The sequence below is a fragment of the Chinchilla lanigera genome, unplaced genomic scaffold (genome assembly GCF_000276665.1).
Source record: "Chinchilla lanigera isolate Chin_1 unplaced genomic scaffold, ChiLan1.0 scaffold00040, whole genome shotgun sequence".
Lineage (NCBI taxonomy): Eukaryota > Metazoa > Chordata > Mammalia > Rodentia > Chinchillidae > Chinchilla > Chinchilla lanigera.
Window position 1 is genome coordinate 10,156,137 of NW_004955441.1, and position 6,823 is coordinate 10,162,959.

Here is a 6,823-nt window from a genome sequence, read left to right on the forward strand (position 1 = left end):
ACTCGACTCGGCCATTCTCGACTCTCAGCAAAAAGCAGCATCGCCGTCTGCAAACGCTCCATGCGTCACAGCCCGCCCAGCGCCCGCGGCTGAGCGGCGCGGATGTGGGGTTACAACGCGGGGCCTTCTGAGCAGGCGCGGTCAGCTTTATAACTCGGTCCTTCCCTAGTCTCGGGGTAAGGGCTATGCCAGGAATTCTGCATTTCTCATATTAAATGTGCGTGTATTAACTGTTTGCATAGAACCAATCAAAATGTTTGATTTCTATTTAAAATGTCATGTAAGGTTTTATTTTTCAATAGGTAATAAACGGATAGGCTCAAAATTCAAAGGGTTCACAATAAGCCATCTTTTCCTGTTTAATGCACAAACCGGTTGGTGGCCAGCAACTCCTCCCAGAAAAGCAGCAGGGACCTTAAAAGAGATTTCATGGAGACAGTGTGGAAAGGGGTCACCCTTGGTGCCGCCAAAACTTGCTCCTTGAGCCCTGCCTGTTTCCAGCGCTGGAGGAGATTTTTGACGTCCAGAACTTCAGTGTTTTGTGCAGTCACGTGGTTTCCCACTGTGATTTGTTTCTGCCTAGAGCGTCATTGAGCTTGTCCTGAGATGAGTCTTTTTCCAGAGATGAGTCCTTTTTCTTCAGGGGTTCTTCATGATTTCGTAGCTAGCTCTTATCCGCCGCAGCGGTGTTCGTGTTAGGGAGCTGATGCGGAGATGGGCCCAGGGCGGTGCGGCTACTGAGAATGGTGCTTTGGGAGGACAGCTGGTGTGAGGCCGTGGTCCTGGCTCCGGACTGTGTGGAGTCTTGGCCAGTGGCAGTTACCCAGGACAGGACAAGCTGGCGGAGAGGGGCTGGCCTCCGGAGGGAGCCCTTTTTGTGGGGGTCTGGGAACTGACTTGTCCAACGGGACCGGGACAGGAGTGAGGCAGACGCGGCTCACAGTCTGGCCATCCTGGTCCGTGAGCCTAAGGAGCAGGATTCCCAGGCGTGAGGTGAGCACATGCGGGGCATCTGAGTGTGACTCCATGAGCCCGGCCCACCAGGCGGCCAGAACCCAGAGCCTGCAGACCGGGGAGGTTCTAAGACTGAGAACTCTGAACGGGGCCAAGGTGGCCCAGTGGGCTGTGGAGCCCGGTGAGCTGTAGAGGACTGCGAGAATCAGAGCGGCCATTGCTCAGGGTGTCCCTGGCAGCCAGCCTGCTCTTGTCGCAATTCAGAAAACGTGTTTCTATCCATGAGAACTCAGGAAATGGAGTCGCTGTGTACATGTCAGGCCATGAGCACCTTCGGGAGCGGCTCTACTGCCGGGGGCCTGGTCCTTGCAGAGAGGTACATGTCCCTCCTTCCTCCCCTCTCTGCACTTCTCTGGGTACTGGGGTGCCTATAGGGACCTTGTTCCCAAGGGCTCCCGCGTCTGTGCACCGAGAGGGTTCGCAGCTCATGGCTGGGAAGCAGGAAACACACGGTCCTGCACCACCGGCGTCCTGCGGCCTCAGACTGCAGGCTGTGCTGCCCTTAGCCACCGTGGGGCGGCGCCTTTCCAACCTGGGCCCCGGGAACGCTCCCCTAAGGAAGGATGGGGAGAACAAGAAGGGCTGTTCTGCCACCCACGAGGGGTTGCCTGGGAATAACCATTACTATTTGCAAGCACAGCGTGGAGTGGGCTTCAAGGAGCAAGACCCTTAGAGATCAGAGTTTGCCCTGGAGGAGGTGGGGACTCCATAGGCACGCACTGACGCCAGGCTCAGCGAAGGAATAGGCGTTTCCCGTATCCTGTCTGTGTGAGGCTGTCCAGGAAGCATAAGGAGGGTGAAGACTCACTAAACAAGCTCTCTAGTTTGCTAGTTTAGGGCCCTGTCATAGCATTCAAACATTTAGACAGTGTGGATGAGAACTAACGACTGATTGTCAAATAAAGCTACAAAATGGCCCCCAAATGAGATATGGCTCTTGCCCCAACCTGCACTGCAGGTGATCAAATGAAACAAAGGAAAGTGAATCACTCAGGGGCAACATACCCTTGTGTAGCTGCTCCCAGGGGCGGGGAGCGGAACCTGGTTTTCCCGGTGGCGCCAGCAGGTGGCAGCATTACACTCCGCATGTCTCGGCTCCACCCCGGCCCCTCGGCCCAGACTGGCCAAGTGTAGGACCAGGGTGTTGGCACAGTTGCTCTGCACCTTCCCGCCTCCCTAGGTACGAAGGGTCAGGGCGAGGAGGGATCCAGAATGCCGGGCCCTAGAAGGGCTTGCAAAGGGAATGAGAAAGCTGGAGAGTCGCTTTGTCCTTTCCTGCCGCGGCGGCGTCCCGGCCCTCCAGGAGGAGGCGGTGTGGGATCCGGAAGGCCAGGACTGGTCCCTCGTTGTTGGAAAGGCCGCTGGCATTTCAGCGAGGCAGGGCCGGGTCTTTTGTTTTTGAGCATGCAAAAGGATTGAGAATGTGCTTCATACCACAGTTCACTTGTGTGGCGGCGTGGGGGGGGGGTGTCTTTCATTTATGACTTTATGCTCTGGCCCCTCTCCCAACCCCTGCGTGATCAGTGAGAAAGACAGTGAAATGCTCACTTGGATTTAAATGTCAGAGCACCAGAGGGCTTAGCCTGTCTTGTTACACTACCTTAATTTCTCTCGCATCAGTGTGCCTGGGTTTCAGGTTACCTTCGCCAGCTCCCCCCACCGAGCCGGGTCAGGGTGTGTGGACTGCCCAGGACCGTGTGTGACATCTGTCAGGAGGACGGGGTTGGGATCCGGGTGTGGAAGAGCCCTCGTTTCCCTTTGTCATCCCACCCCCTGGCCGTCCCAAAACTGATTTCACTTGAAGTGGAGTTTATGGATGGTGGGCTAACCCCAGCCCCACTGACCCTGGGCCCCTCTCTCCTGTGGATCTCCTTGCTGTGCAGCCATGCGCCCGCGGGCCCAGTGAGAACGGAAGCTCCTCTACCCGATGCTGGAGCCCTGCGGTGGCAGGTGGAGGCGTGGCTCAGGGCGGCCTGGGTGACCTTCTGTATTGTCCCAGGCCAGGTGCACAGGCCAGATGCAGCCACTTCGGTCCTGTCCTTTGCCTCTGCCTAGTTCGCTTCCCCCCACCCCCAGGCAGGAAGGAGAGGACAGACACCGTTGCTCTTCTGCCCTGACACCCGGTCCGTAGAAGTTCACAGTCACACCGAGGAGAGCTGTGGGTTCCGGAACATATGACTTCCAGAGAATAGCCTGGTTTAGCAGACTTTTGGCTTGCAGCATAATCTTGTTTTGCAAGTCTGATGCCGAGCATTACGATGCTTTTTCTTTCTTTCTTTTTTTTTTTCCATTTTGTTTGTTTGTTTTTTGTCTTTTTGAGACAGGGTCTCGCTATGCAGTTCAGGCCGGCCTTGAGCTCACTTTGTAGCCCAGGCTGGTCTCAAACTCGAAACGATCCTCCTGCCTCAGCCTCCTGAGCGCTGGGATTACAGGTTTGTGTCACCATGCATGGCCCACAATGTTTTTTCTTTTAAATCTCAGAGATAGATCCCTCGGGCCCATGAAGATGAAGTTCATGGCGTCTGCATCAAGGCAAAAGAGGAAAACATATTGCACAGATTTTCAAATATCGTCCTGCTGTGCCTGAAATGTTACCAGCATTGGGTGAAGGAGCCGAAGGAGCCACAGTAGGTACAAGGTGGGGGCTTCACCCACAGGTGACCTCGCCCTTGTGCTGGGATGGGACCTGTCCTTTCTGGGAAGGTGCGCAGTGAGGCAGGTGCCACTCTGAAGGATCACAAAGGGTCACACTGTGAAAAGGATTCCTGGGCCTGGAGGAATCCCTTCAGGATAGACACTTAGCCTTATGCAGGTGAGACCCAGGCTTGGGGGCCTGAAAGGAAGGCAATGACTGGTGGGCTGTGGCCCCACCCCTCATGTGCCTTTTCCTATTGAAGAAAAGAAGATTTTTTTTGTTTTTGTTTTTGTTTTCCCGTACAGGGAATCAAACTCATGATGTTGCGCTTGCCAGGCAGGTGCTGTGCCACTGAGCTAAATCCCCAGCCTGAAGGAAAGAAGATACAGGCAAGGGCTAACCCTCACCCTGGGAAAACCACCTTCAAGATCTGGCATCTCCCCTTCCAGTAAGAAGACACACCTATACCTTCACATCAGTGCGTCCGAGTCTAAACCTGTAGATCTGGACACACACATACTAACTGCACCTAACATCTGTCTGAGACTGACTACACTGCAGACCTTGTATGGGACTATAAAAAATCATGTAATTTAATCCTTAGAACAACTTCCCGAAGGAGATATTATTTACCCATTTAACAGATGTGTGAATGGAGTCACACAGAGATCAACTCAGGGTCACAGAGCGAGTCAGCAGTGAACTTGGCATTCCAGCCCGGGCAGTCTGGCCTCAGAGCTGGCGCGCTGGCCCGGGGCTCTTGGGCCGTCCAGCCTGTAGACAGCGTCTCTCACACAGGCCCAAGCACAGCCCTCACACGGGAGGGCTGGGGAGATTTGGGGAGGGGTGGGCTAGTGAATCTGGGGAGGAGGCCAGGCCAGTCTCAGGTAGCTACATGGAGTTCTGACTTATCTTGGCTAAGGACCCCACAACCTCTGCCCTCGTCCCCCACCTCTTGTCCTCTGAGTGTTGGTTACTGCCCCGAGGAAGGTTGTCTTCATTCTTGGTGTTTTCAGCTTTGGTTTCCCACTTTCGTCTCAGGGCCATGTGTCCCCAGCGGGAGGCCTTGAGGTGGGCCCAGTTTGGAAGTCCCCTGGGCTTCCTGGAGCTTGCGGGAGGGCTCTCTGCAGAGAGGACCGGGAAGCTGAGCGAGCGTTGGAGCCCGGGGGGTTCCACAGGTCTCCCCATGGCCCTCACTGAGTGCACAGGGGGCTGAGTGTGGCTCTGATCGGGGCCGGGCTTGGGAGGGACTGGGGGGGAGTCGCCATCCAGGAAAGTTCCAGCAAGCTGGAGACTTTGAGATCACCCATCCGACCTTCTAATTTTATAAGTGGGGACACTGAGTCTGGGGTAGGAAGGGACATGCCCAGGTCACCCTGCCGTCCTCAGCTTTAGCTCTTGGTGCTGACCCAGGGTTCAGAGTGTCACAGAAGGGGCTCCGTGAGGGGAGGACAAAGGTGAAGAGGACAAATTTCCTAAGTGTACACACTGTGGAAATTCAGGACGAACTGGAGACAGGCCTAAAGAGTCGCAGTGCTTCTCTCCGTGATTAAGATTGTGGTGCGGACCCGTGACCTTTTGGAAGAACTCCGACGATGGCTTGGTGGGACATAGGAGCATTTTTCCCCTGGACGAGGTTCTGTGGGTTTGCATTTCACTGGAAACCACCTGGGACAAAGGGATTAGGGAATTCACCTGAGGCTCCAGTTAGATAATCAAGTGGAACTCAGCCCAGCTATGGGCCTGGTCCTGGACACCGATGCTCAGCCAAGAAGATTCTGAGAGGCCCCGCCCCACAGCCGGGAAGGAGGGAGCCCATCCCAGGGGTGAGGTCACCACCTGCGTGGGGCAGTGCTGGTCCCTTCCACTGTCCCTGCAATCTCAGGCCTCCCCAGTGGGGCAGCCAGGCTTCTTCGTAAGGTGTTCAGGACCCCTTGAAGGGAGCATTTTAAAAGGGACGAAGAAGTTACCAGTTATCTTACCAGGCACGTCCCAAATTTATGCACCACAATCTCTCGTTGGCTGAGTCTCAGGCCTGCCTGGAGTCACTGTAGAGGGGACAGAGGCTTAAGTACCAGGAGGGCTTGTTCACCGGGGGTACATTTGGAAGGCCGGCACCACTGGGCTGGAAGTGGTGTGTGCCGTCGTAACCCTAAAACCGGGGATTTTGCTTTGGGCCAGCTGGAGGTCAGAAGCTGGGGAACTTCGGGGAGAATGCAGCTAGGTCCTGAAATGCAGCCAGGAGACTCGGGGATTCTGGGGAAAAGGAGGCCTGAGCTCGTCACTGGCAAGAGAATGGAGTGAGGCCGTCGCCTGTGGTGATGTGTGGGACTGATGGCCCCAGCGAGCGTGGGCATGGAGAGCGACTTCCAGGCCCCGCGCGAAGGGCCCATCAGCTTCCTCGGCTGACCTCAAGGAGACGGAAGACAGGGGCGAACTAAAGAAGGGGTTGGCCAGGTTTTGAAGCAGAACTTAGGAAATCTGTCGTTCCTGCAAAAGGCTCTCAGTGGAAGAAAAGGCCTCCGGGCAAAGGAAGATGGGGGGGCTGCCAGGAAACCGCTGCTTCAGGTGAAGAAGGAGCCAAGGGTGTGGCTGAAAATCCCTTTGTTAATGCCTTGGAACAGTTCGGGGCACATCTTGTGGACCGTTTGGCAGACACCAGGGCTTCTGGGAATCTTCCCCTGCACCTCTTAGATCCGCAGGACCAGGGGGCATCCCAGGCCCCTGGCTGCAGTGTACGAAGAGAAAGGCCGTGCTGGACATGCAGCCGTGACCTTTGTCCAATGGAGTGGGCTCCGTTTGATGTAGAAGAAACACCTGAAGCTTCCGATCGCAGCTCTTCCCCACGGGATCTCCGGAAGTTCCATCTCCCCTCTCTTGCATTCGCTTCCGGTCCATCAGGGGGAAGCCTTCTGCGTCTCCTCACCCCGGCCCAAGACTTCTTAGAGTCTCCTGGGGTCATGAGCTAAAGGATTAAAATTTTTTTAAAAAAACTGTGCTTGGAGTTCAGTTATCTGTTGCTGCCTAGCTAGGTGCCCCCCAGTTTAGTGGTTTTAGATGAGGTGGTTTTAACCCTGGGGAGACAGGAGGAGGAGGGCCGCTAAGGCGCGGCTTCGAGGCTGCCACCTCGGGTCCGAGCCACGCTTCCCCCGCTTCTCTGCCCTGCGTCTCTCT

At 55.7% G+C, this 6,823-nt stretch overlaps 1 long non-coding RNA gene across 1 annotated transcript; it reads left to right on the top strand.

The window, feature by feature from the left end:
- On the top strand, positions 1-5,603 carry LOC106149237. The gene is made up of 3 exons (XR_001235289.1): positions 1-176; positions 3,496-3,641; positions 3,986-5,603. It is a non-coding gene; the product is annotated as an uncharacterized LOC106149237 (long non-coding RNA).
- The last annotated feature ends 1,220 nt before the right edge of the window (positions 5,604-6,823 follow it).